At 44.8% G+C, this 26,688-nt stretch overlaps 1 protein-coding gene across 1 annotated transcript in view; it reads left to right on the forward strand.

Annotated features, from left to right (window-relative positions):
* Positions 1-289: 289 nt before the first annotated feature.
* Positions 290-26,688, forward strand: part of LOC134927618 (collagen alpha-6(VI) chain-like) — a 409,854-nt gene continuing 383,455 nt past the window's right edge. The window contains exon 1 of the mRNA XM_063922353.1: positions 290-382. The gene's annotated coding sequence lies outside the window, so the exon portion shown is untranslated. The remainder of the gene's footprint in view (positions 383-26,688) is intronic.

The following is a 26,688-nucleotide window of genomic DNA, read 5'->3' on the forward strand; positions in this document are numbered from 1 at the left end:
TACGTTCATTTAAATGACCTACCATAAAAAAAGAACATAGCATTGTGGGGGGCCCTGTTGTGACGTGAACATACTTAATATTTTTTCATTCATTTTAAATATGCATATAACTTAAATGCCATTGGGACCCTTAGCTCTGAATGTCTGGTGTGGTTTAAACTAGTGCCTCTCCCTCCGTATACAGTAAATGCATAGGCTCTAAGGTTTAACCCTTGTCATTCAGTCAGCCCCTGGCTCCGGGACCCGCCCACACCATGTACAGAACTGTCCTCCTCAGTCGCCTCTATGCTCAGGGCTCCCGGCTGCTGCAGTCCCGTTGTGTAATACCGCACAGCGCCGGCTCCAGGCTCGGTCCCGGATCCCCACAGTCACATTACGCCAGGTCAGTCACTGCTATCGGCTACTTGTTGCACTGTTACAGTAATACATCATTCTGCCTCTGTGCACATAGGCATCATAGAACAATAGCTTATTGCTGTTCTCTAAGTGTTTGTTTCTGGCAGCAGAAGGGTTAATTCTGCACTGTCTAACACGCTAGCAGTTATATGGGCACACTGCATAAGTTATTCTAATATACTGTATGTACATTTCTTTATGTGATCTGGGCTATCAGGCTGCTCTCAGTACAGCAGCTGCACGGTACTTACGTGATGTCCTCAGGGGTCTCTTCTTCTCTAGGTGTCCCGGTGAATGTGTCTTTCAACTATCAGTGTATTTGCTGTACAGTATGAATGTGCAAACCTATGTTCATTTTGACAGGTCCACAGAATACCCCCATGGTCTAACCAATATTACCTTAAGCACATTCTTCTTTCTGTTATTATGGGAGACATAAGGTAAGGAGATCATGGTAATTGTCTGAAATATATGTTGTGGCACTCTATAGAATCACATGTTCGTAATGTATGAGATGATATAGATACTGTAGTTAGATAGATAGATAGATAGATAGATAGATAGATAGATAGATAGATAGATAGATAGATAGATAGATATTGGATAATGGGGCAGATTTATGAAGCCTGGTGAAGTGATAAAGTGGAAGGTGATAGCGCACCAGCCAATCAACTCTTTACTTCCATGTCACAAGCTGGGTTTGAAAAATGACAGTTAGGAGCTGATTGGCTGGTCCTTTATCACCTTCCATTTTATCACTTCACTAGGCTTAATAAATCTGCCCCAATGTATCTTACTGTGTCTAAAATAAAATACACGTGGAAAGTTTTGGAGAGAAAGTTTCTATAACTAGACTAAAGGATGCTGAACTGTTTATAGACATGTGCTCAAATTCTGCGTTGGCGTTGGCGAAATTATGTGTATTAGTTATTGTGCTGACAAACGTTCACCATCGTTATTGAACACTTTTTGGCGGGAAATGTACTAAGCCTTGGAGAGAGATAAAGTAGCAACCATTCAGATCCTGGCATCAGCTGATTGGCTGGTACGGTACTTTTTTCTCTTTCCAATGCTAAGTACATCTGCCCTTATAGCTTATGCAGAGTTAATAGCTAGTCAGTTTTGTGGGTGTATCTTGCATGATTTGGCTCTGCTCCTGCGCCTCAGCCGACTGCATTTTGTTTGCATTCCGGAATTGCTTAACTATCGCGACCAATTGCTGTTTACTGTGTCGTCTGTCCAATTGAAAAATAACGGGGGCAATAAAGAAAATTCCTCAAAAACCCATGGGAAAATTGAAAACAAATTATGCATATCTGCCTATACCCTAAAAACGTCAAATACATATTAGATAACAGTGTAGATGTCTATCACTGTCCCAAATAAAAATATTTTCATTTTTTTGGTAAAGTAAAAAAATTATTAAAAGCAAGTATGTTGTTTTTAAATAAATGTCATCATTAAATATGGGGTGCATAACAATGCACAATAGTTGATTTTGGTGTAATATAATAATCCATTTAAAAAAAAACCCAAACACCTGCAACTTCCAGATGCAATGTTTAAATCACCTGTCCCATCAATACAACACCCCCATTTTCTGCGCTTTACATAATGATCCCCAATAATAGCATGTAATTATTAGCCTCATTAAGCTAATGAAAAACTTCCAATTGCCGAATTAATCGTGGGGGTGGGGAGAATAGGGGTGTCCAAGGTGTTCTGAACCAAGTCCTGACATTTTTACCTTAAATCAACGATTTTCCCTAACTTTGCACCTTATCTGGGGATGTGAGGAAAAAATTGCATTAATTTCTGTTGAAATTACCACGGATAGAATTGTAATGGCCAATTGAATAAGAAAAACTCTGCAAGCAGCAACAGTTTCTCGCGCTCCAGGGAAAAAAACACTGCAGTCAATTGAATATAACCTGAACTCTATGGATAGGGCTGGTCCTTCCACAGAGATAACGCTCAACTCAACGTACATTCTGATATCAAGAATTGTGTCTGTTTGCTCTATGTGGGAGCGTAATAAAGATCAACTTATTTTCATCTCCAAACTGCCAACTTTGGCAGGAAAGCCAAGGACTTTGTGTAACATATTTTCACAAGGGAGGATGTCAACTTATTTTTATGGTTGATCCTTATTTGTTGATCTTTGATGCTTATGGGTTTGGGCAATTAACAGAGGTTTTCAATAAAATACATAGCCGAAAATGAGGATAGAGCAAAACTGAAAATGTAGGATGTACACTGAAAAGTGACAGAAAATGTGTATTTTTAAAGAACATCTATCACCTTCTAACAGTGGTGCCATCTATTATGCGGACTAGCTTAATATTAAAGAGAATACAGCCTAAGAATTCAATAGAAGGCTTTATCATTGCCTCATTATAGTATTGATGTTACTAGTTGCTTATACTGTATATTCAGAGACTGCATATTGGTCTGTTCAACAAAATGGCTACCTATAGATCTCCATATTGAGAACAATGTGTGGGCTGAGCCCTCCAGTGCCGTCAGCTGCAGGATAAGATAAAAGAGGAGATTCATGCTGGTGGTGTCCTGTTTGCATGTTGTATTTAGCTAAAGAGGCATTGACATTTTATACTACTTGACGCACTGTATGCATTCTATAACACAATCTTTGCTGACTGGAGACCATCATTAGGATGTTAATTAAGGTTAGGAGTATTGTGCTGTACATACTCCCGAATAAAGGAAATTGAATGATAATGTGCACTGCAAGTGTTATTTTTTTAGAGGGTACTAATTACCCGTCGTTAGTCTCCCCAGCTCAGTACATGCTGCTGTGTGCGGGGCTGCAGTGGGGCCAGAGCTATCACACTGATGCTCCTTCCCTGTATTACGGGTAGCGGGTCAGGTGGGGGCCGGGACTTACCCCTCCAGGGCTGCGGCCGGCTGGTGGGCGACGGCGGGAGGCTCAACGGGCAGGAGGGGGGCAGCGAGCAGCGGGGTGAGGTGCTCAGTGCGGGCTGTAGCTCTGGCGGAGCCACCATCTTGGATCCTGGTCACATGACCAGTATGGCCAATCCGGAAGCAGTGCTCCAGCCAGCTCCAGTGTGGCCAATCCCAGGTGAGGGCAGGGTATTTCTGGGTCTAGTTTGGTGCATTTAGACGCCAGTGCAACGTCTGCTGCAGCTAGTGTGCAAGCTAGTGCTCTGTACTCCCAGATTCCTATCCTTCGTATCCTTTAGCTCCGCCTAAGTTATTCATCCAGTGTGCAAATGCACCCCAGGACCTGTCGTTGCTCCAGCACTCATTCAGCTGTCGTAACCATCCTGCTACAGCACCTGTCTAGCTGTCATAGCCATTCGTGCCAGACCGCGAGCACCCGGTTCCGCCAAGGATCACAGTAAACTGGCATCTACACCTACTCAAGCCCAGAAAGGCCCAGTGCAAACCTCTAGTGCTACCTTCTCCATTCCCCCAACTCACAAACCTCATTAATCCTGAGTACTGACTCGCTTCACACGAAGGAACTTCATCCAACCAGCCCGCTTCCAGCCTGGAGAGTCCATCTCCCAACCTGAATCCAGTCCGGAATCACCAGCCCCAGCTAGTACATCTGTGACACCCTGGATTTGCCCCTTGATTAGGCATTGCCCCCAAAAGTACCCAGCACAGCTCTACAGCCCTGGGCTCCGATAACAGCCCGTCCCAGCTACTTATGTTACTTCTAGTAATGTAAAAAGCTTACGGTTCCATGTTTTAGCGTGTACTGCTCATGTGCAGCAGATGACCAGCACATGCATCATTTAGGGGTGACGGAGAGCGATCAAATGGATCTCTCTTTAAAAGAATATGCAGTAAGTAGCCAATAAGCTACTATTGGCTAATGCCATTAACTATCGGCGAGCCAAGCTCTGGAATGCTTTGCATTATGGGGCTTGTTAAATCCAACTGCATAACATTTCCCATAGAAACCTTTGGGGTTGGAAATGGAGGAGCCACAGTAGATATCGGAGATCCCAGGGATCCTTCATATTTGCAGGTACCCACCCTAAAATGGCTATTTACTCAGGATAGTCTGCAAATATTGTTTAATAAATATGCCCAATGTGAGGGAGATGATGGGTTTCCGGATAAATGTGCTGTCTCATCAATACTGTGCATGCATAAATGAAGTTTCTTTAAAGAGAGCATACAGTAAATGCCTTGCTAATCGTTTTTTATCACAATCTGCGTAAGACAATTTCCTGGAAAAACCTGATTTCTTAATATGATAAATACAGTATTAGATAAACATTTCTTGGACACTTACTCCATATACAAGTGTAAATGTAACCTTCTGTAATAGAGTGAAATGAATGTGCTCTTCCATCACTCAGTATAAATACAGCTGTTTTCCTTATACCACAGGGATGAGTAGTAATTAGCTGATTGTTACCGTCCCATATTTTGTCTAAGAAACAAAATAATCTTTGTCCAATGTATCGTTGATAAGATTTATGGACGATTTTAAAACTTACGGAAAAAAACTAAATCTGAAAATAAATGTTAGTATGGATGGGAACAAAAATATAACTGGACTTTGCTTAAGCTGGCCATACAGATGTAGCCATGCTCATCTCGGCTACATCTGCAGTAAACGTGCACTCTCAGCATGGCTAGGTGCGGCCACGCCTAGCTGTGCTGAGCTGCAGTATTTACCACTCCCATTCAAGTAAATGGGGCGCGTGCACGTCTAAGATGCACGTGTGCACAAGACGTGCATGTGGTCGCACCTAACAATCCACGATGTGCGTGGCTACATCTGTACACTAGAACTATTTTAGGGACGATTGCACAATTTTGACGCATAGAAACAATAAATTGTTTGAAATTGTGCAAATCGTGCTGTGCTGTTTTCACGAACGATAACGATCTGATGCATGATCCCGCAGGTCGTTTCTCGTTTCTTCAGATCTTACCTGCTACACTTAACATATGAAGCTACAGTATAGTCAGCGACAGCATGCTACTGGATGGGGCCACTCTTCACATCTTTTGCAAGATCTTAATGATCTATCTTATGTGTAAATAGTATATCGTTAGTACGGGACTGCCGGGTAGCTGCCGGGGAGTTCAAGGGAAATCGTTAGAGACATCGCTCATTTGCGAGCCATTCTGAAGTTTGGCTAGCTTTAGGGAATAACTGTGCCATAGCAATGGATGCCATTTCTTAAGGGACACTGAAATTCACTTGATATCCAAATGCTACCCTTCTAAGGGCCGGACTGCCCATCTGGCACTTCTGGCAAATGCCAGAAGGATCGATGGACTTGCGGGCCGATCCGATCCACAGAGAGGCGGGAAGGCCGCGCGCAGCGCAGCTCCCGACTCTCTGGTTTGTCCCATGCTGCTGGCACCGCCGCCCGTAGTGCCCCATTGCTAAGCAATATGGGGGCGTATCGTGAGTCCACGCCCCCTGACTTGTAGCGCCCCCCCATTTGCAGTGTCCGCGCGCCCCGTTGTCATTGTGCGCGCCCCCTTTCGCGTGCATGCGCACGGATGCCAGTCTGTCCCTGCTGAAAGGTGTAGCAAAGGATGAGAGAAGATGCTTCACCTGCACAGTACATACAGATGTGTCTTCTTACATCTTGCTCCGTGCGCTACAAGTCGCGTTACACATAACGCCTGACTGCCGTGTGACTCAGTAGTGCCCAGCGTCTTTTATGTGTATTTTCCGTGAAAATGCATCATAGACACAAATTAATGTAATAGGACGCACAAGCAGCTTCTGCTGATTAAAATTATATGCAGCATGCCTATATTCTGTGTGTGACTACAACTGTATTTGCATACAAAATTCTATGCTTCAGTATTTTCATGGAAAATATTGTGGCATTGCGGATGCAGATAGAGCCGCAATTACACGCAGAATATAGGCATGCTGCATAACATTTTAATCGGCAGAAGCTGCCTACGTTACTTTGTGTCTAAGACGCATTTTTGTGGAAAATACACATAAAAAGACCCTTGGCACTACCGAGTTACATGGCACTTAAACGTTATGTGTAACGGAGCATGATGTAAGGGGACACATCCATACTGTTTTTGCGAGAAAAAAACCCACATAGAACAGGCACTGCGCTACCGAGTCCTGCCACGGCATGGTGCGTCTTCAAGGGCTGTTTAGCGTCACTGCAGCAAGGATGTAAGAGGACACATTTGTATGGCAGCAAGTTCTTCTTTCATCAGCAAATAATGTTATAAGGAAATGAGCGAAATAAGCGTATGAAAGCCTATCTAAGCGTTACTTTATTCTGCTCTTTGACAAAACAGAAATATTTAGAATATGTTTCCATAATAGAGGTGCGGTTAGTTGATGTATTTCGTGCAGCAGGCACAAATGTTGAAAGCCCATCTCTAGATAGATAGCTTCTATAATAACCAAAGAAACATTCCCATGATGCTTGAAAGGAAATATATATGTATAAACTGTATATAAAAAAATTATATAAACTGCACAGATTCAGGCTGTTACAGCAAGGCAGCAAACCACAAAGGAATAACAAACAAAATAAAACCACAGCGCTATAGGCTAAGTGTCATATGGTTCTAATTATTAAATATTTCATCTGTTATTCTGTGAATATGCATTTGTTATAAATCTCATCAACAATGATACATATGTAAAAATGCGAATGTTAAAACTTTGACATCCAAATGGAAATCAAGTCAGCAATTAATTCAGCAATACAATTAATAAAATGAATTCTGGACATAAAACTAAAGTGTTGATACACAATGGGACTCTTTCAGAAATGTACGCAGACCTGATGGTGATGGGGACCGTTCTGCAAAGCAGGCATGTTACCCCCATTTTGTAGGCGTGCCGAGCCCAGGGACTGCTTCATAGGACGCAGAGTTCCTATCCCTGGCTTAACAGTTACATAGTTACATAGTTTGTGAGGTTGAAAAAAGACAATCCGTCCGTCGAGTTCAACCTATTGGTGTTCTCCTACTCTGTATTATTTTCAGGAGTAATTTTATCTGTTGATAAAGTCGGCCGTTGTATTTCCTCATTATATTGTAACTATGCTACGTGATCTATCCACCATAACCCTGTATATCCTTATCCATTAGGAATTTATCTAGCCCATTCTTAAAAGTATTGACAAGTCTTCCATTACTACTCTCTCAGGCAGGGAATTCCAAACTCGTATTGTCCTCACTGTGAAAATATCTTTTCGCCTCTGTGTGCAGAATCTCCTCTCCTCTAATCTAAGTGGGTGTCCACGTGTCTTCTGTGTTGGTCTTAACAAAAACAGATCCCCCGCAAGCTCTGTGTATTGTCCCCTAAATAGTTATAAATGTTGATCATATCCCCTCTTAATCTCCTCTTTTCCAGTGTGAACATGCCTAGCCTTGCAAGTCTTTCCTGGTATTCCAGTGTCTCCATCCCCTTAATTAGTTTGGTCGCCCACCTCTGAACCTTTCTAGTTCCAGGATATCCAATTTGTAGTAAGGTGCCCAAAATTGTGCGCAGTATTCCAGATGGGGCCTCACTGGGGTTTTATATAGTGGGAGTATAACACTCTCATCCCTTGCATCAATACCCCTCTTTATGCATGCTAGTACCTTGTTTGCCTTTTTTGCTGCTATCCTACAAAGGGTGCTGCTGCTAAGTTTGTTATCTATGTGAACACCTAACTCTTTTTCCAGTATGGAGTCCCCTAAAATCACCCCATTTAGTATGTAGGTGTTATTTTTGTTCTTGCTACGAAGGTGCATTACCTTACACTTGTCTGTATTGAAACTCATTCTCCATTTTGCTGCCCATGATTCCTATTTAAATAAATCATTCTGGAGAGACTTAGCATCTCCCTCTGAATTTATAACCTTACATAGTTTGGTATTGTCTGCAAAAATTGACACCATGCTCTCTAGACCTTCTGCTAGATCGTTAATGGAAATGTTGTACAATAGTGGTCTGTGTACAGACCCTTGTGGCATACCACTTAGTACTTCAGTCCAGTTTGAAAAAGTTCCATTTACCACAACGTGCTGCTCCCTATTATCTAACCAGTTACTAACCCAAGAGCATATTATGCTCCCTAGCCCTAGTTCATGTAACTTATAGATAAGTCTCATGTGTGGCACTGTGTCAAAAGCTTTAGCAAAGTCTAAAAAGATTACATCCACCGCCTTACCCTGATCAAGGTTCGCACTAACTGTTTCATAAAACAATAAATACTCAGAGAAGCGCTACCAATGAACAGTCTGATAAATTTATTTATTAAAAATAATTAATATAGTTTCAATAAAATAATCCGCTTATCCTGGAATGTTCAACATACAATACACACCAAACATTCAATGATTCTAAATAATCACCTTTAAAAAGAACATAACCTCTTAATTCCCAATAAATGCTGCAGCAATTAAAATGTACTAGTACTTATAGGGTTAAGCTCCATGCATGGGCTAATTAATTCACATGGGTTCCTTAGATGCTGTTTAGAAAGTCCATCCACAGTGAAGTATTTATATGGTATTAATCAGCTTGTATATTGCAGTCTTATCCAGATCACGTAGACTTTCTATGGGTAGCTTAATTTGTGCAAATTTCCATATATGTGCAGTGATAATTTAGCCAAATCACTGATTGTGCAGTCTCATATAATGAAGCTTACCCACTTTTAAATGATGGAAATTTCCCTTTAGTGTCTTTTCCTGTAGTGGGCGCCGGCTGCCCACACCGCTAAACAGCGGCACAGCAAGGTAACAGCCCCGGTATTAGAGGCTGAGAAACGCGTCAAGCATCCCGCCCGACGTCCTGCCCGGTATCCTGGGTGTTCAACATTCAGCACACCCACAGCACATTCAGCGGTTCCTGCTACGGATGCACGAGCGAACGGCTCCTGACTTCATCAGCCGCGAACGGCTTTCTGGTCTCAGGTAGCCGCGCTCTGAAGTGGTCCCCGTGAAGCGCAGTCTTCAACAGTGATACCGACACCTTGCTGTGCCGCTGTTTAGCGGTGTGGGCAGCCGGCGCCCACTACAGGAAAAGACACTAAAGGGAAATTTCCATCATTTAAAAGTGGGTAAGCTTCATTATATGAGACTGCACAATCAGTGATTTGGCTAAATTATCACTGCACATATATGGAAATTTGCACAAATTAAGCTACCCATAGAAAGTCTACGTGATCTGGATAAGACTGCAATATACAAGCTGATTAATACCATATAAATACTTCACTGTGGATGGACTTTCTAAACAGCATCTAAGGAACCCATGTGAATTAATTAGCCCATGCATGGAGCTTAACCCTATAAGTACTAGTACATTTTAATTGCTGCAGCATTTATTGGGAATTAAGAGGTTATGTTCTTTTTAAAGGTGATTATTTAGAATCATTGAATGTTTGGTGTGTATTGTATGTTGAACATTCCAGGATAAGCGGATTATTTTATTGAAACTATATTAATTATTTTTAATAAATAAATTTATCAGACTGTTCATTGGTAGCGCTTCTCTGAGTATTTATTGTTTTGCATTTTTTGGTTGAGGATCAGCATCTCGCCCTTGAGAGGCTGCAGCCAGTGAACAGCTATAATATTTTAGGTGTCCTTTAGCCATATTTCCTAGCGCCCACACAACTTCTCTCTTTTTTGAACTGTTTCATAAAAGCCTAGTAAGTTTGTTTGACATGATCTATTCTTCACAAATCCGTGTTGGTTCCTAATAATAATCTTTTTGGTTATAAGGATCTTCTGTACACTATCCCTCAGAATGCTTTCTAGCACTTTCCCCACTATAGATGTAAGACTAACTGGTCTATAATTGCCTGGTTCAGCTTTACTTCCCTTTTTGAAGATTGGCACTACTTCCACTATACGCCAATCTTTGGGAACCATGCCTGATGTAAGTGAATCATTGAAGATTAAAACTAGAGGTCTTGCTTATTTGGAGTATAGCTCCATGAAAACCCTTGGATGAATACCGTCTGGATTAATTTTTTTCTCTAACGTCCTAAGTGGATGCTGGGGACTCCGTAAGGACCATGGGGAATAGCGGCTCCGCAGGAGACTGGGCACATCTAAAGAAAGCTTTAGGACTATCTGGTGTGCACTGGCTCCTCCCCCTATGACCCTCCTCCAAGCCTCAGTTAGGTCTCTGTGCCCGAACGAGAAGGGTGCACACTAGGGGCTCTCCTGAGCTTCTTAGTGAAAGTTTTAGTTTAGGTTTTTTATTTTCAGTGAGACCTGCTGGCAACAGGCTCACTGCATCGAGGGACTAAGGGGAGAAGAAGCGAACTCACCTGCGTGCAGAGTGGATTGGGCTTCTTAGGCTACTGGACATTAGCTCCAGAGGGACGATCACAGGCCCAGCTTGGATGGGTCCCAGAGCCGCGCCGCCGGCCCCCTTACAGAGCCAGAAGGCAGAAGAGGTCCGGAAAATCGGCGGCAGAAGACGTCCTGTCTTCAACAAGGTAGCGCACAGCACTGCAGCTGTGCGCCATTGCTCTCAGCACACTTCACACTTCGGTCACTGAGGGTGCAGGGCGCTGGGGGGGAGCGCCCTGAGACGCAATAAAAACACCTTAGATGGCAAAAAAATGCATCACATATAGCTCCTGGGCTATATGGATGCATTTAACCCCTGCCAGAATACATAGAAAAACAGGAGATAAGGCCGCCGATAAGGGGGCGGAGCCTATCTCCTCAGCACACTGGCGCCATTTTCCCTCACAGCTCCGTTGGAGGGAAGCTCCCTGGCTCTCCCCTGCAGTCACTACACTACAGAAAGGGTTAAAAAAGAGAGGGGGGCACTAATTAGGCGCAGTATAAACTATACAGCAGCTATAAGGGGAAAAACACTTATATAAGGTTATCCCTGTATATATATAGCGCTCTGGTGTGTGCTGGCAAACTCTCCCTCTGTCTCCCCAAAGGGCTAGTGGGGTCCTGTCCTCTATCAGAGCATTCCCTGTGTGTGTGCTGTATGTCGGTACTTTTGTGTCGACATGTATGAGGAGAAAAATAATGTGGAGACGGAGCAGATTGCCTGTAATAGTGATGTCACCCCCTAGGGGGTCGACACCTGAGTGGATGAACTGTTGGAAGAAATTACGTGACAGTGTCAGCTCTGTATAAAAGACAGTGGTTGACATGAGACAGCCGGCTACTCAGCTTGTGCCTGTCCAGACGTCTCATAGGCCGTCAGGGGCTCTAAAGCGCCCGTTACCTCAGATGGCAGATATAGACGCCGACACGGATACTGACTCCAGTGTCGACGGTGAAGAGACAAATGTGACTTCCAGTAGGGCCACAAGTTACATGATTGAGGCAATGAAAAATGTTTTACACATTTCTGATAATACGAGTACCACCAAAAAGGGGTATTATGTTCGGTGAGGAAAAACTACCTGTAGTTTTCCTGAATCTGAGAAATCAAATGAGGTGTGTGATGATGCGTGGGTTTCCCCCGATAACAACTGATAACTTCTAAAATGTTATTGGCATTATATCCTTTCCCGCCAGAGGTTAGGGTGGGTTGGGAAACACCCCCTAGGGTGGATAAAGCGCTCACACGCTTGTAAGGGCTCTACCCTCGCCTGAGATGGCCGCCCTTAAGGATCCTGCTGATAGAAAGCAGGAGGGTATCCTAAAAGGTATTTACACACATACTGGTGTTATACTGCGACCAGCAATCGCCTCAGCCTGGATGTGCAGTGCTGGGTTGGCGTGGTCGGATTCCCTGACTGAAAATATTGATACCCTAGATAGGGACAGTATATTTTTGCCTATAGAGCATTTAAAAGATGCATTTCTATATATGCGTGATGCACAGCGGAATATTTGCCGACTGGCATCAAGTCTAAGTGCGTTGTCCATTTCTACCAGTAGAGGGTTATGGACACGTCAGTGGTCAGGTGATGCGTATTCCAAACGGTATTTGGAAGTATTGCTTTATTAAGGGGAGGAGTTATTTGGGGTCGGTCTTTCAGACCTGGTGGCCACGGCAACAGCTGGGAAATCCACGTTTTGTACCCCAGGTCGCCTCTCAACATGAGAAGACGCCGTATTATCAGGCGCAGTCTTTTCGTGGACAAGCGGGCAAAAGGTTCCTCATTTCTGCCCCGTGACAGAGGGAGAGGAAAAAGGCTGCAGAAATCAGCCAGTTCCCAGGAACAGAAACCCTCTCCCGCCTCTGCCAAGCCCTCAGTATACGCGGGGGCTTTACAAGCAGAATCAGGCACGGTGGGGGGCCCGTCTCAATGAATTTTAGCGCGCAGTGGGCTCACTCGCAAGTAGACCCCTGGATCCTTCAGGTGATATCTCAGGGGTACAAATTAGAATTCGAGACGTCTCCCCCTCGCCGTTTCCTAAAGTCGGCTTTACCGATGTCTCCTTCTGACAGGGAGACAGTTTTGGAAGCCATTCACAAGCTGTATTCCCAGCAGGTGATAATCAAGATACCCCTCCTGCAACAGGGAACGGGGTATTATTCCACACTGTTGTGGTACCGAAGCCGGACGGCTCGGTGAGACCGATTCTAAATCTAAAATCTTTGAACACTTACATACAGAGGTTCAAATTCAAGATTGAGTCACTCAGAGCAGTGATTGCGAACCTGGAAGAAGGGGACTACATGATGTCTCGGGACATCAAGGATGCTTACCTTCATGTCAAAATTTACCCTTCTCACCAAGGGTACCTCAGGTTTGTGGTACAGAACTGTCACTATCAGTTCAGACGCTGCCGTATGGATGGTCCACGGCACCCCGGGTCTTTACCAAGGTAATGGCCGAAATTATGATATTCCTTCGAAGGAAGGGAATTTTAGTTATCCCTTACTTGGACAATTCCCTGATAAGGGTAAGATCCAGGGAACAGTTGGAGGTCGGTGTAGCACTATCTCAGGTAGTGTTGCGGAAGCACGATTGGATTTTCAATATTCCAAAATCGCAGCTGGTTCCGACGACGTGTCTTCTGTTCCTAGGGATGATCCTGGACACAGTCCAGAAAAAGGTGTTTCTCCCGGAGGAGAAAGCCAGGGAGTTATCCGAGCTAGTCAGGAACCTCCTAAAACCGAGCCAAGTCTCAGTGCATCAGTGCACAAGGGTTCTGGGTAAAAGGGTGGCTTCCTACGAAGCAATCCCATTCGACAGATTCCACGCAAGAACTTTCCAGTGGGACCTGCTGGACAAATGGTCCGGGTCGCATCTTCAGATGCATCAGCGAATAACCCTGTCACCAAGGACAAGGGTGTCCCTCCTGTGGTGGTTGCAGAGTGCTCATCTTCCAGAGGGCCGCAGATTAGGCATTCAGGACTGGGTCCTGGTGACCACGGATGCCAGCCTGCGAGGCTGGAGAGCAGTCACACAGGGAAGGAATATCCAGGGCTTATGGTCAAGCCTGGAGACATCACTTCACATAAATATCCTGAAGCTAAGGGACATTTACAATGCTCTAAGCTTAGCAAGACCTCTGCTTCAAGGTCAGCCGGTGTTGATCCAGTAGGACAACATCACGGCAGTCACCCACGTAAACAGACAGGGTGACACAAGAAGCAGGAGGGTAATGGCAGAAGCTGCAAGGATTCTTCGCTGGGCGGAAAATCATGTGATAGCACTGTCAGCAGTATTCATTCTGGGAGTGGACAACTGGGAAGCAGACTTCCTCAGCACGACCTCCACCCGGGAGAGTGGGGACTTCACCCAGAAGTCTTCCACATGATTATAAACCGTTGGGAAAAACTCGACAGGTATTGCGCCAGGTCAAGGGACCCTCAGGCAATAGCTGTAGACGCTCTGGTAACACCGTGGGTGTACCAGTCAGTGTATGTGTTCCCTCCTCTGCCTCTCATACCCAAGGTACTGAGATTGATAAGATGGAGAGGAGTAAGCACTATATTCGTGGCTCCGGATTGGCCAAGAAGGACTTGGTAACCGGAACTTCAAGAGATGCTCACGGAGGATCCGTGGCCTCTACCTCTAAGAAGGGACCTGCTCCAGCAAGGACCCTGTCTGTTCCAAGACTTACCGCGGCTGCGTTTGACGGCATGGCGGTTTTGAACGCCGGATCCTGAAGAAAAAGAGGCATTCCAGATGAAGTCATCCCTATCCTGATCAAAGCCAGGAAGGATGTAACCGCAAAACATTATCACCGCATTTGGCGAAAATATGTTGCGTGGTGCGAGGTCAGTAAGGCCCGACGGAGGAAATTCAACTGGGTCGATTCCTACATTTCCTGCAAACAGGAGTGTCTATGGGCCTGAAATTGGGGTCCATTAAGGTTCAAATTTCGGCCCTGTCAATTTTCTTCCAAAAAGAACTAGCTTCAGTCCCTGAAGTTCAGACGTTTGTAAAAGGGGTACTGCATATACAGCCTCCTTTTGTGCCTCCAGTGGCACTTTGGGATCTCAATGTAGTTTTTGGGGTTCCAAAAGTCACATTGGTTTGAACCACTTAAATCTGTGGAGGTAAAATATCTCACATGGAAAGTGGTCATGCTGTTGGCCCTGGCCTGGGCCAGGCGCGTGTCAGAATTGGCGGCTTTATCCTGTAAAAGCCCTTATCTGATTTTCCATTCGGACAGGGCGGAATTGAGGACTCGTCCTCAGTTTCTCCCTAAGGTGGTTTCAGCGTTTTCACCTGAACCAACCTATTGTGGTGCCTGCGGCTACTAGGGACTTGGAGGACTCCAAGTTGCTAGACGTTGTCAGGGCCCTGAAAATATATGTTTCCAGGACGGCTGGAGTCAGAAAAACTGACTCGCTGTTTATCCTGTATGCACCCAACAAGCTGGGTGCTCCTGCTTCTAAGCAGACTATTGCTCGTTGGATTTGTAGTACAATTCAGCTTGCACATTCTGTGGCAGGCCTGCCACAGCCAAAAAATCTGTAAATGCCCACTCCACAAGGAAGGGGGCTCATCTTGGGCGGCTGCCCGAGGGGTCTCGGCTTTACAACTTTGCCGAGCAGCTACTTGGTCAGGAGCAAATACGTTTGTAAAATTCTACAAAATTGATACCCTGGCTGAGGAGGACCTGGAGTTCTCTCATTTGGTGCTGCAGAGTCATCCGCACTCTCCCGCCCGTTTGGGAGCTTTGGTATAATCCCCATGGTCCTTACGGAGTCCCCAGCATCCACTTAGGACGTTAGAGAAAATAAGAATTTACTTACCGATAATTCTATTTCTCGTAGTCCGTAGTGGATGCTGGGCGCCCATCCCAAGTGCGGATTGTCTGCAATACTGGTACATAGTTATTGTTACCAAAAAATCGGGTTATTGCTGTAGTGAGCCATCTTTTCTAGAGGCTCCTCTGTTATCATGCTGTTAACTGGGTTCAGATCACAAGTTGTACGGTGTGATTGGTGTGGCTGGTATGAGTCTTACCCGGGATTCAAAATCCTTCCTTATTGTGTACGCTCGTCCGGGCACAGTATCCTAACTGAGGCTTGGAGGAGGGTCATAGGAGGAGGAGCCAGTGCACACCAGATAGTTCTAAAGCTTTCTTTAGATGTGCCCAGTCTCCTGCGGAGCCGCTATTCCCCATGGTCCTTACGGAGTCCCCAGCATCCACTACGGACTACGAGAAATAGAATTATCGGTAAGTAAATTCTTATTTTAAATCGGTCACAGACTTCCTCCTCATTTAAATAAGCACTTAGCAGTAGGACATTGGTGGTCATTCCGAGTTGTTTGCTAGCTGCATTCGTTCGCTGTGCAGCGATGAGGCAAAAAAGGCACTTCTGCGCATGCATACGCTGCACAATGCGCACGCGCGACGTACTATTACAATGAAAGATGTAGTTTCACACAGGGTCTAGTCATGCTTTTCAGTCGCACTGGTTGCCGCAAAGTGATTGACAGGAAGGGGGCATTTCTGGGTGTCAACTGACCGTTTTCAGGGAGTGTTCGGAAAAACGCAGGCATGCCAGAAAAAAACGCAGGTGTGGCTGGACGAACGCAGGGCGTGTTTGTGACGTCAAACCAAGAACTGAATGGTCTGAAGTGATCGCAAGCTCTGAGTAGGTTTGAAGCTACTCAGAAAATGCACAAAATTATTTTGTAGCCACTCTGCGTTACAACCGTTCGCACTTCTGCTAAGCTAAAATACACTCCTAGTGGGCGGCGGCATAGCGTTTGCACGGCTGCTAAAAACTGCTAGCGAGCGATCAATTTGGAATGACCACCATTATCCTTATTGGGGTTGGGTGTTAGTTCATGCATCTGGTCCTCTATTGTAAATACTGATAAAAAAAAACTTGTTTAATGTATCTGCTATGTTGTTATCATTTTTTATTAAGCCTCCCAGTTTGTTCTTTAAAGGGCCTATACTCTCCTTCTTTAATCTTTTGCTGTTGATATATTTAAAAAAAAATTGGGGGTTTGATTTACTTTTCTTTGCTACTAGCTTTTCAGTTTCTACTTTAGCCACTCTTATTTCTTTTTTGCGTATTTTGATGCAAACCTTATAGTACTGGAATGACTCTGCCTTCCCGTCTGATTTGTATTTTCAATATTTGATATTGAATTTGACCATATTGTGGTCGCTGTTTTCTATGGGCTCCCCTACTATAATATTTGATATCAAATCCCCATTGTTTGTCAATAACAGGTCTACGATTGCATTGTATCTAGTTGATTACTCGATTAGTTGAAGTAAGTAGTTATTATTTAGTGTGTTTAAAAACATATTACCCCTAGCAGTATCGCATGAATCATTTGTCCAATTTATCTCCGGATAGTGAAAATCTCCCATCACTATTACGTCACCTACTCCTGACACTTTATCAATTTGCTTCAGCAACATTTCCTCGTCAGATATATTAATGCCAGGGGGCTTGTAGCATAGCCCCACTACTATCTTTTTCTTTCCCTCCCCCCCGCATGTAATTTCAACCCATAACGTCTCAACAGTGTTTACAGTTTCCTCATGAATATCCTCCCGTACATCAGGTTTTAACAACTGCTTTACATAAAGACATACCGCTCCACCCCGTTTGTTTGATCTGTATCTCCTGAACAGCGTATAACCCTCAATATTAACTGACCAGTCATGAGATTCGTCCCACCTCTTCTGGAGGCCAGTCTGGCTACTCATATGGACGATGGTCACGAAGGTGATCAGAGGCTGCGTATTCAGATTTAGTATATGGGGGAGGGGGATCTGGGACTGCACACATTAATTACACATATAGTAAGAGGTGCTATCATGCTGTGACTTATAGTTCCACAAAGAAAGAGAAAATATAGTACTGATGCACACTTTACAATCTCAAACACTGCTAGTTAGAATAATTCTAATGAACTGCAATTTGAAATAGAGCAAAATTGAGGTTCTTGGCTTACTTTTTGCCCAACCCACCAACCAGCATCTAGATGACCTCATCTCTGGTGGGTCTCTAATACTAAATTTAAGTCCAGGGTGCGGTCTTCCTGGCCCTGGCTTAGCAGTTTTGGTGGCCAGTCTGAGTAAGCTAAGGCGTACTCAGATGGCCAGTGGTCACGATGGTGATTGGACGCTACGTTATTCAGACTCCGTACTTGCATGCATGCAGGAGGCGTCTTTTTTTTTTTTACAGACACCTCCTGTAGCATTAGCGTATTTGAGCATCACGGTGTCCATCATTGAATCATCCCCAATGTCCAACCTCATTTGGTTAGTTAAACTTTATAGCATAAATGGTGGTAAATCATGTATGATCCAAATTATGGGGGTCATTCAGAGTTGTTTAGCACAGCTACGATTCTTAACTCAGAAATAAGGGGGGACACCCAGCACAGGGCTAGTCCGCCCCACATGTCAGTGCCACCCCCCCCCCCCCCAACCCCCCCGCACAAATACAAAAGTATCGCACAGAGGGGATGCCTTTGTATTTGAGGAGTGACTCCTGGCCAGCGCAGCTCCTGCGGCTGCGTGACACCGAATGGCCCGCCCCCTAAATGGCGGCTAAATGGCAACGTTCAGCCCCCTCCCGCCTAGCGACCACCTTTGTCTTAGAGGCGATCGCTAGGCAACAATGACTGCCATGCGTCGGCGCACTGCAGGGCCGTGCATGCACAGTTCCGACCCGATCGCACGGCTGTGAAGAAGTGCAGCGTGCGATTGGGTTGGAATGACCCCCAATATCCAGTTTTCTATGCAGGACCAAATTTCTCTCTCTATCCATAAATATGAAGCAAATATAACTACTGGTGAATAACCAAACTCTGAACACAGATGATTGAGAATAAATTGCACTTTCCCTTATGGCATACTGTACTCAAATTTGCAGTAAATGGATAACAAAATTATGCGCTAAAGATGTTATGTACAGGGGCACTAACAGGGGGGGAGTTGGTACTGATTATCCAGGCACGAGCCTGTTGGAGGGACCCAGTGGGGGCCCGAGCCATGCGCTTTGCAACCCCGCTCTTAGTTTTTATGGTTTTCTTATTTATGGGAGGGGTTTTATGGTTTTCTTATTTATCTCCCAGATTTGACCACGTCCTCCACAGTGTCTGGACCCCTTGACCTCTCAATGGCGCTGCTTATGTGCAAAGTTATATCTCTCTATTTAACAACAAATAGAAATGAGAATCACTAGGCTCAGTATTAAAACACACAGTATAAAAGCATCATTCATTAGTTGTTTAAGAATATCAAACAAATCTTTTAACCACTTGCCTGGCATGGTCACATCAGGAAAGGATCCGACAATGCAGTATTCAGTTCTCGCCCAGATCCGAAAGGATTTGTCCGTTTCCGACAATACCAATCCGACTTTTTTTTAAAGTCGGAATGACATTGTCGGAAATGGGGCTAAAACCTGTTGGATTTGGCCCCTGAATCCGACAAAACATGTGGATCCGAGGCTAATCCACCGATCCACGTGTTTTCCAACAAGTTGGAAATTGCCGACCTGTCGGAAAAAGGCAGCCCGATTGAATAGGTCGGGACACTATCCGACCTAAAAAAGTCTGAAACTGCCGTCTTTCCGACAAGACGGCAGTGCCAACTTCAATTGAATACCCCCCTTAGGGTGATCAGCAAGTGAATTATGTAAAAATGAAATTGGATGATCAGCAAAAGGGGAACTGTAAGTTTCTATATAGTAAAAGTTCACAGTTCAGTACATTCAGTTAGTGCAAAAAGAAAATTCAGTATTAAGGTAGGAAAAACAAGTTTTAAAACCATCTATACAGTATACACTACACCAAGTTCTTATGATTTGTGTATTATAGTTTATGTTTTTACAAGCAATTGTGTCATGTAATATGTCAGCCTAATTTGCTTGATTCTCTGCCAGCAAACATAAAAGATCAGATTGGAATATGCAGTTCATTCATTGCTTACTCTCTGCATTGTGTATGATTGCAGAGATTTGGGGCCCATGTGCGTACAGCTGTGTGCTGTTTGTAATAGTTGATGGATCTGTTATTATTTAAAATATACTAAACTGACATTGATGATATGTTGAAGTTTACATTTACTTCCACAAGATTTATTTGCAGTTTAACATCAATATCCAAGCACCCTAGTCACAAATTTATCTTAATTTATAAAAACAAATGTGTTTTCACGGGTTCCTTCCTCTTAGGTCCGATGAGATATCAGCTTTGGCTTACAAAGTTTTCCCACACAAATGCCTAAAAAGTTAATTCAGGATTTTGTCCTAATTAACGCCAAAAGGGGCAAATCTGGATTCGGGGGTGCCATTCTGACCCTCAAGAATGACAAGGATATCAGCATTAATCACACTATACTTCAGTCGATTGAAGGGGCAGAAATGGAGTACAGGTCATTGCACTTGGTGGTGCAAATGGATGACACAGTCCACTACCCTGTGGAGTTTGTCAACACGTCAAACCACCTGGTCAACCAGCCCACAAACGTCTCCCCAATGTTCCAGTGATGTTGCTGCGGAATCTCAACCCCCCCAAACTCTGCAATGGCACAAAGCTGTGAGGGAAGGCCCTCCACAGGAACGTAATTGAGGACGCAGTGTTCACCAGCTGTGCTTGGGGGGGGGGTTGGTGTTCATACCCTGCATTCCACTCATACCATAAAAGTACCCCTTCAAGTTCAAGAGGCTGTAGTTCCCCCTATAGGTCTGCTTTACAATGACCAGTGCCTGTGGCGGCACTTGCTAGGTCGGCATGGCAGCCTCCCCTTCCCCTGCATCAGAGCAGCTACTGATCATTTGATCCTTATTTTTAATACAGCACCGTTAGCAGGAAAGTAGGCTGCCTAACAATGGTGACAACTAGGATCAACAGCTGCATTGATATAGAGGAAAGGAAGGGAGTGTGTGTGTGTGTGTGTGTGTGTGTGTGGGGGGGGGGGGAGGTGTTGGCTACTCGCTCCCACCCTTTATGTGTGTGGGCCGCCTCCTGCAAAGGACTACTGGGAAAAGTTTGTTTTCTGGCTGTCCCTGCATCATAATACGTCTGCTGCAAGAGGAGCCCCTATGGCATGAAGAGTAATCTATAGTGGTAGATCACAGATATTTGAGGGGGAAGAGAGGGGTGCAGCAAAAGTTTGATGGAAGTGGCTGCTGATGGACCAGCACTTCGATGTATTGCCCTCCTTCAGCCTTCCCTGCCCTATACCACTAGTTTAGCCTTCTTTGCCCTGGGGCCAACCCCCTCGTTCAGCTTTCCCTGTCCTGTGTCCCCCCAGGTCCAGCCTTTCTTGTCCTATGCTCACCCAGGTCTAGCCTTCCCTACCCTGTGCCCTTCCCCCCATGAAGGTCTAGCCTTTCTTGACCTGTCCCACCCCTACACCATTTCTAGCCATCCCTGTGCCTCTCTATAGGTCCAACGCTCCCTGTCCTGCAGTATCCATTGTTAAGGCCCTCCCTGCCCTGACCCCCACATCCAACCCTCCCTGACCTGCATTCCACAGGCCCAGTCTTTCCTGTCCTGTGACCTCCAGTGGTAGCCTTCATATCCAGAAATCACTAGTCTACCATATATTGCCCCCAGGTTTCCCCTTACCACTTTCCTCTTGCCCTGTCCCTCATCCTTCCACTCCCTTTCATCTTCCGCTTGTCCCCTCTTCATCCCTTACCATCTTCCTCCACTGCTGAAGACAACTAAGTCCTTCTGCACAACGATCAGAAGTATTGTGGAGAAACTCGAACACGGCAGGTAAACACAATCTTCTGAGTTAAATATTTTTTCCCTAGAACACTGCTATAGCCAGTGAAGGTTTCAACAGATGAACTGCACAACTGTTATGTTGGTACTTGTATCACGATCATCATCATACCTATTTTATGTGCATCTGGCTTTTTCAATATTTGTAGTGTGGATTTAACTTTTTAAATGTTTTTTTTATGTGCATCTTGCTCTTTCTTTTTTTTCAAGATCAATTTTTATTAGTTTTTCAAGTAAAATTGTGTGGGGGGGGAGTATAGAAATAAAAAAGGAGGGAAGGGGAAGGGGGCAGACATTGCATCACAATAATACATAAATACAGTGTTCTCGGCAGTAAGTAAATACAACATATCGGTCTACATCATGTGGGACAATTGTAAGTAGTATACAACGGAAGTCATCTCCTATCGGGGGTTCGGTATCTGGGAGTAATATAGGCGGACTGTCCAGAAATAAATTTTTTGGAATGCTCTGAAGATCCTCTCTGAAGAGTGGCTTTTACTGTAAACAATGAAGGCATAACCAGGGACTCCCAGCTTCCAGTTTGGGAGCATACTATCGCGTTAGGCGGGGTGGTCTCCATGGAAGCGTGCCCTCCTAAATTCACTCCATACCGCCCAGTTTGTGGCTTGCCTGGCGTTTCCTGACGCAAACGTCACGCCCGCTATCTCAAACTCAAAATGTGACTGAACAGAGGCTTCAATGGTAGAGATCGTATGTATCACCGGGGAGTGCCAATTGCGTGCGAGTAACGACTTTGTGGTGGCTAAAATGTGGCCCAAGACATATCTAGTTTGATAAGGGATATACCTGGGAAATATGTGTAGTAGGGCCAATGAAGGTTGGGGAGATATTGGAAAGCCCACAACTTGATGCCACAGGGCAGCTACCATAGGGCATGACCAAAACACGTGTCTGAGCGTACCTACGTTACAACATAAGCGCCAGCAGTTATTGGGGGTAGTTGGCCATATGGAGTGGAGGAGGGCCGGGGTGAGATATTGGCGATTAATTAATTTATAAAACTGTTCTATGTGTGATATACATTTAGACAAATGAAAACAAGAGTCAAATATCAAACGCCATTCCTCCTCTGTCAGGACACAATTCAGGTCGGATTCCCACTTCATCTGAGATTCAAGTTTAACCTGGTGATGGGGGCAGTTGAAAAGGGCATACCATCTGGAAACTGTACCTTTACACTCAGTTCTCATAATTAGGGTATGAATATATTTGGGGGTCGGTACTAGTCTGCTGTGGGACCTAGTTACGGATCTTGCTATTTCAATGTATTTTATATGGATCTTGCTTTTCTTATATGTATGTAGTATCAATGTGACTTTCCCTATATATTTAGGTTCTGATTCCGAGATAGACGCAGCTGCACGTCCGCACCCAGTGGCCGCGTCCATCTGGTCTGCGCACGTGCACCTGCTGCAGTGCGTGAACTTACACATTGCAGGCGCATCCTGCAATGTGATTGACGGCTTCAAACGTTTGCCGGGTGAGCCGAATAGGGGCGTGCTGTGACCATTTTTGGGGCGGCTGACATCATATGCAACCGCTCTGATTAAAAGAATAGCGGCCGACTGCCTGACGTGCTGCCATGGGTCAACCTTACTTTGATGCATCCGCAATCAAAGTATATAAATTAAGATGGGATGAAGGAAATGGAAACTGTAAATATCGAAGGGCTTCCCGGGTGAAACTGGGCACATCAGCTGGTTCTTATAGTAACTCTAGCTGTTCTACCCGTTCTTCGCAAGGGAGTTTCTGATTTTCATGGTTACATATAAATGAGTGTTAAAAATTTGGTAAATCTGTTGAGATGTGAATTTGAGACGCGTCGGCAGATATGTCCGTGTAGTGCTTACCCTCATGTTTTTAACCATTTATTTGTGTTTCAAAATATGGATTTGCTATATTGTTTCAACAGAAATAATAATAATAATAATAATAATAATAAGAAGAAGTCGTTTACCATTTTCTGGCTTGAATGTAGAAGATAGATTTTTACCATTCTTTCTTTTTTTTTTATTGCATTGCTTGTAAAAGGTTTTAGAGAATTGCTGTCAATTACTTTTTCTACTTTGGCATCGGATATCTTTGTATTGTCAGTTGGTTATTTGTTTTGAATTCAGGTCAGCAATACTCGCTACTCACTTTTATTACTGAGTTTGTCCAGCATTTTCATAGTAAGCATGGCAAGTTGGAGTTTGCTTATATAATGTACTGCTTAGCTCTGTTTATTCAGACTTTGTGTTCATGTGGTAGTTTACAGTCAATGAGCTATCGCTCCATGCCAGAGCCAGATTAAGGGAGGGGCTATCCTCCATGCACAGTCAGTCTCGCTGGATCGTGAAGGGATACCCCGCAAGACAGTGACTTGTTCTCCCGCGCTGTCCCTGCTGCTTCGTGAGTGATGGGTGAGGGGGAGGGGGGTATCGCTAGTGCCCGGCTGCTTCCGGAGGCATTGCACTACAGTGGAGCAGCTCTAAATAAAACTACTACTCATAGCAGCTGTTGCTGCCGGAAGCAAGGGCTGCTGGGAGGTGTAATTTTATTTAGAACTGCTTCACTGTAGTGCGTTGCCGCCGGACACCTGGTGCTGTGCAAGTTTCCAGTGGCAGGCAAGTAATTGTGTGTGTGGCCCCCTGCATCCTCCGTTGCCCTGGGCCCCCACCAGCCTTAATCCGGCCCTGCTCCATGCAGACCAAGTAACTATCCTTGAAAGAAATCTGTCGACATACACATATACTGAAATTGCGCGAAGTACAGTAGCCCTTCTTAACACGCCATGGACTTTGTTACTTAGGCGTACCAAAACCTCTAATTCTAAGTACTGAGGGCCTGATACAGAGATGGAATTGCAAAGCTGCACACAAGCAGCTCTGCAATTCTGTTCATCAAAATGCAAATGCAGCAGGAGGTGTCTATATGAAATAGACACCTCCTGCATTGCATTTGCGATCTGAGTGTAGCGTTCGTAGATGCTGCCTCAGATCACTGTTGTGATGTTTGCAGGTTTAGCCAGGCTGCGTAAACACTCAAGCATCTGTAGCATCTCTGTAGTCAAGTTTTGAGCTCAAATGGCAGTTGAGTTCACTTAGCATCACTTGCAAGGTTGACATCAAAGGGGTATAAGACATAAAACTTGGCTTATCACTGACTCTTTTCCCTTGGGGAATCTCAGCTTGGAGCCTTTTTCCCCATTCATCCGAGTTTTTAAACACTCAGGTCTCGCTATGCGATACTGAGACTGTTTTAGTGTGTTGGCACTCAAATGGGTCTAATGCAGTGGTCTTTAAACTGTGTGCCTAGGCACCCTGTGGTGCCTCGGGACATTTTCAGGGGTGCCTTGGATTCAAGGTCCAGGACCATTTCAAATGATTTATGGTTAGTGTAATTTGCAAAACCAGAGCTGCTGGCTGTCAGATTTTTTTCAAAATTTCTCAATAAGAAACAGTAGGCCTATTGATGCCATGAGAAAAGTTCTGATACTCTAGGGTGCTGTTATTTAAAAGAGTTTGGGGACCACTGGTCTAATGAATGAGTTTAGTGCGCTGGCAGTCTGATGACTCTAATGAACCCCATTCTTCATTTGTTCTTCCCTTTTGGACAGATCTCATGTCATATCGGTGCAAGTTGGTCGCCAAATGAGTCTGGTGCACAAGTAGGCTGTGGCTGAGCCAGGAGGTTCACCAGAATGTAACGTAAGACAAGCAGGGTCAGAACCAATTGAAACAGAAGTTAGGGTCAAATAATAAGACAAGTGGGTAATCAGAAATACAGACCTGTACACAGTTAAAGTCATACACACTATGTCTAAGCATCTGCTTAGCAGCTGTGTCTTATAATGTCTTTGGCTGGACACATCACTTCCCTTCTGTAAGGAGCAATATAAATACTGAAACAACTCACTTTATCAACCGTAAATCTGTAATCATTAAAGCACTTCGCTGAGATGTGGACCACACATCAGGTTGTGCTAGAAACTTCATGGTGCATGTTAAAAGTCAGGGTGTAGAGGAATTTATTGAAACAAGAGGCTTAGTACAATAGTAATTAATGTATTCTATTACTAGCAGGATTACAATGAGGGAAGACATTTGTGCTGTTACAATCTGGGCATACTTTTAAGACTTGGCTGTTAAACAGTATTTGAGAGCAATAGTGAACCCTCGAGGTCAAAAGTAACCTGCTGATCTAAATGGACATAAAAATGTAAAATGATATTGACATGAAATCTGTGCCATACATTAGTATCATTATTACCTTTTTCTCTAACGTCCTAGTGGATGCTGGGGACTCCGTAAGGACCATGGGGAATAAACGGGCTCCGCAGGAGACAGGGCACTTTAAGAAAGAATTAGGATACTGGTGTGCACTGGCTCCTCCCTCTATGTCCCTCCTCCAGACCTCAGTTTGAATCTGTGCGCGGACGAGCTGGGTGCACCTTAGTGAGCTCTCCTGAGCTTGCTAAAAAGAAAGTATTTTGTTAGGATTTTTTTATTTTCAGAGAGATCTGCTGGCAACAGACTCTCTGCTACGTGGGACTGAGGGGAGAGAAGCAGCCCTACTCACTAGAAGATAGGTCCTGCTTCTTAGGCTACTGGACACCATTAGCTCCAGAGGGATCGTACACAGGAACGCACCCTTGGTCGCCCGATCCCGGAGCCGCGCCGCCGTCCCCCTCGCAGAGCCAGAAGACAGAAGCCGGCGTGAGAAGCAAGAAGACTTCGAAATCGGCGGCAGAAGACTCCAGTCTTCATATGAGGTAGCGCACAGCACTGCAGCTGTGCGCCATTGCTCCCACACTAATCCCACACACTCCGGTCACTGTAGGGTGCAGGGCGAAGGGGGGGGGGGCACCCTGGGCAGCAATTGGGAACCTCTTGGCAAAAAGCAGCATATATACAGTTGGGCACTGTATATATGCATGAGCCCCCGCCATTATTTTACACACAAAACGCGGGACAGAAGCCCGCCGCTGAGGGGGCGGGGCTTCTTCCTCAGCACTCACCAGTGCCATTTTCTCTCCACAGCTCCGCTGAGAGGAAGCTCCTCAGGCTCTCCCCTGCAGAATCACGGTAGAAAGAGGGTAAAAAGAGAGGGGGGGCACATAAATTTGGCGCAAAAAGCAGTATATACAGCAGCTACTGGGTTAACACTAAGTTACTGT

The sequence above is a fragment of the Pseudophryne corroboree genome, chromosome 5 (assembly GCF_028390025.1).
Source record: "Pseudophryne corroboree isolate aPseCor3 chromosome 5, aPseCor3.hap2, whole genome shotgun sequence".
Classification (NCBI taxonomy): Eukaryota; Metazoa; Chordata; class Amphibia; order Anura; family Myobatrachidae; genus Pseudophryne; species Pseudophryne corroboree.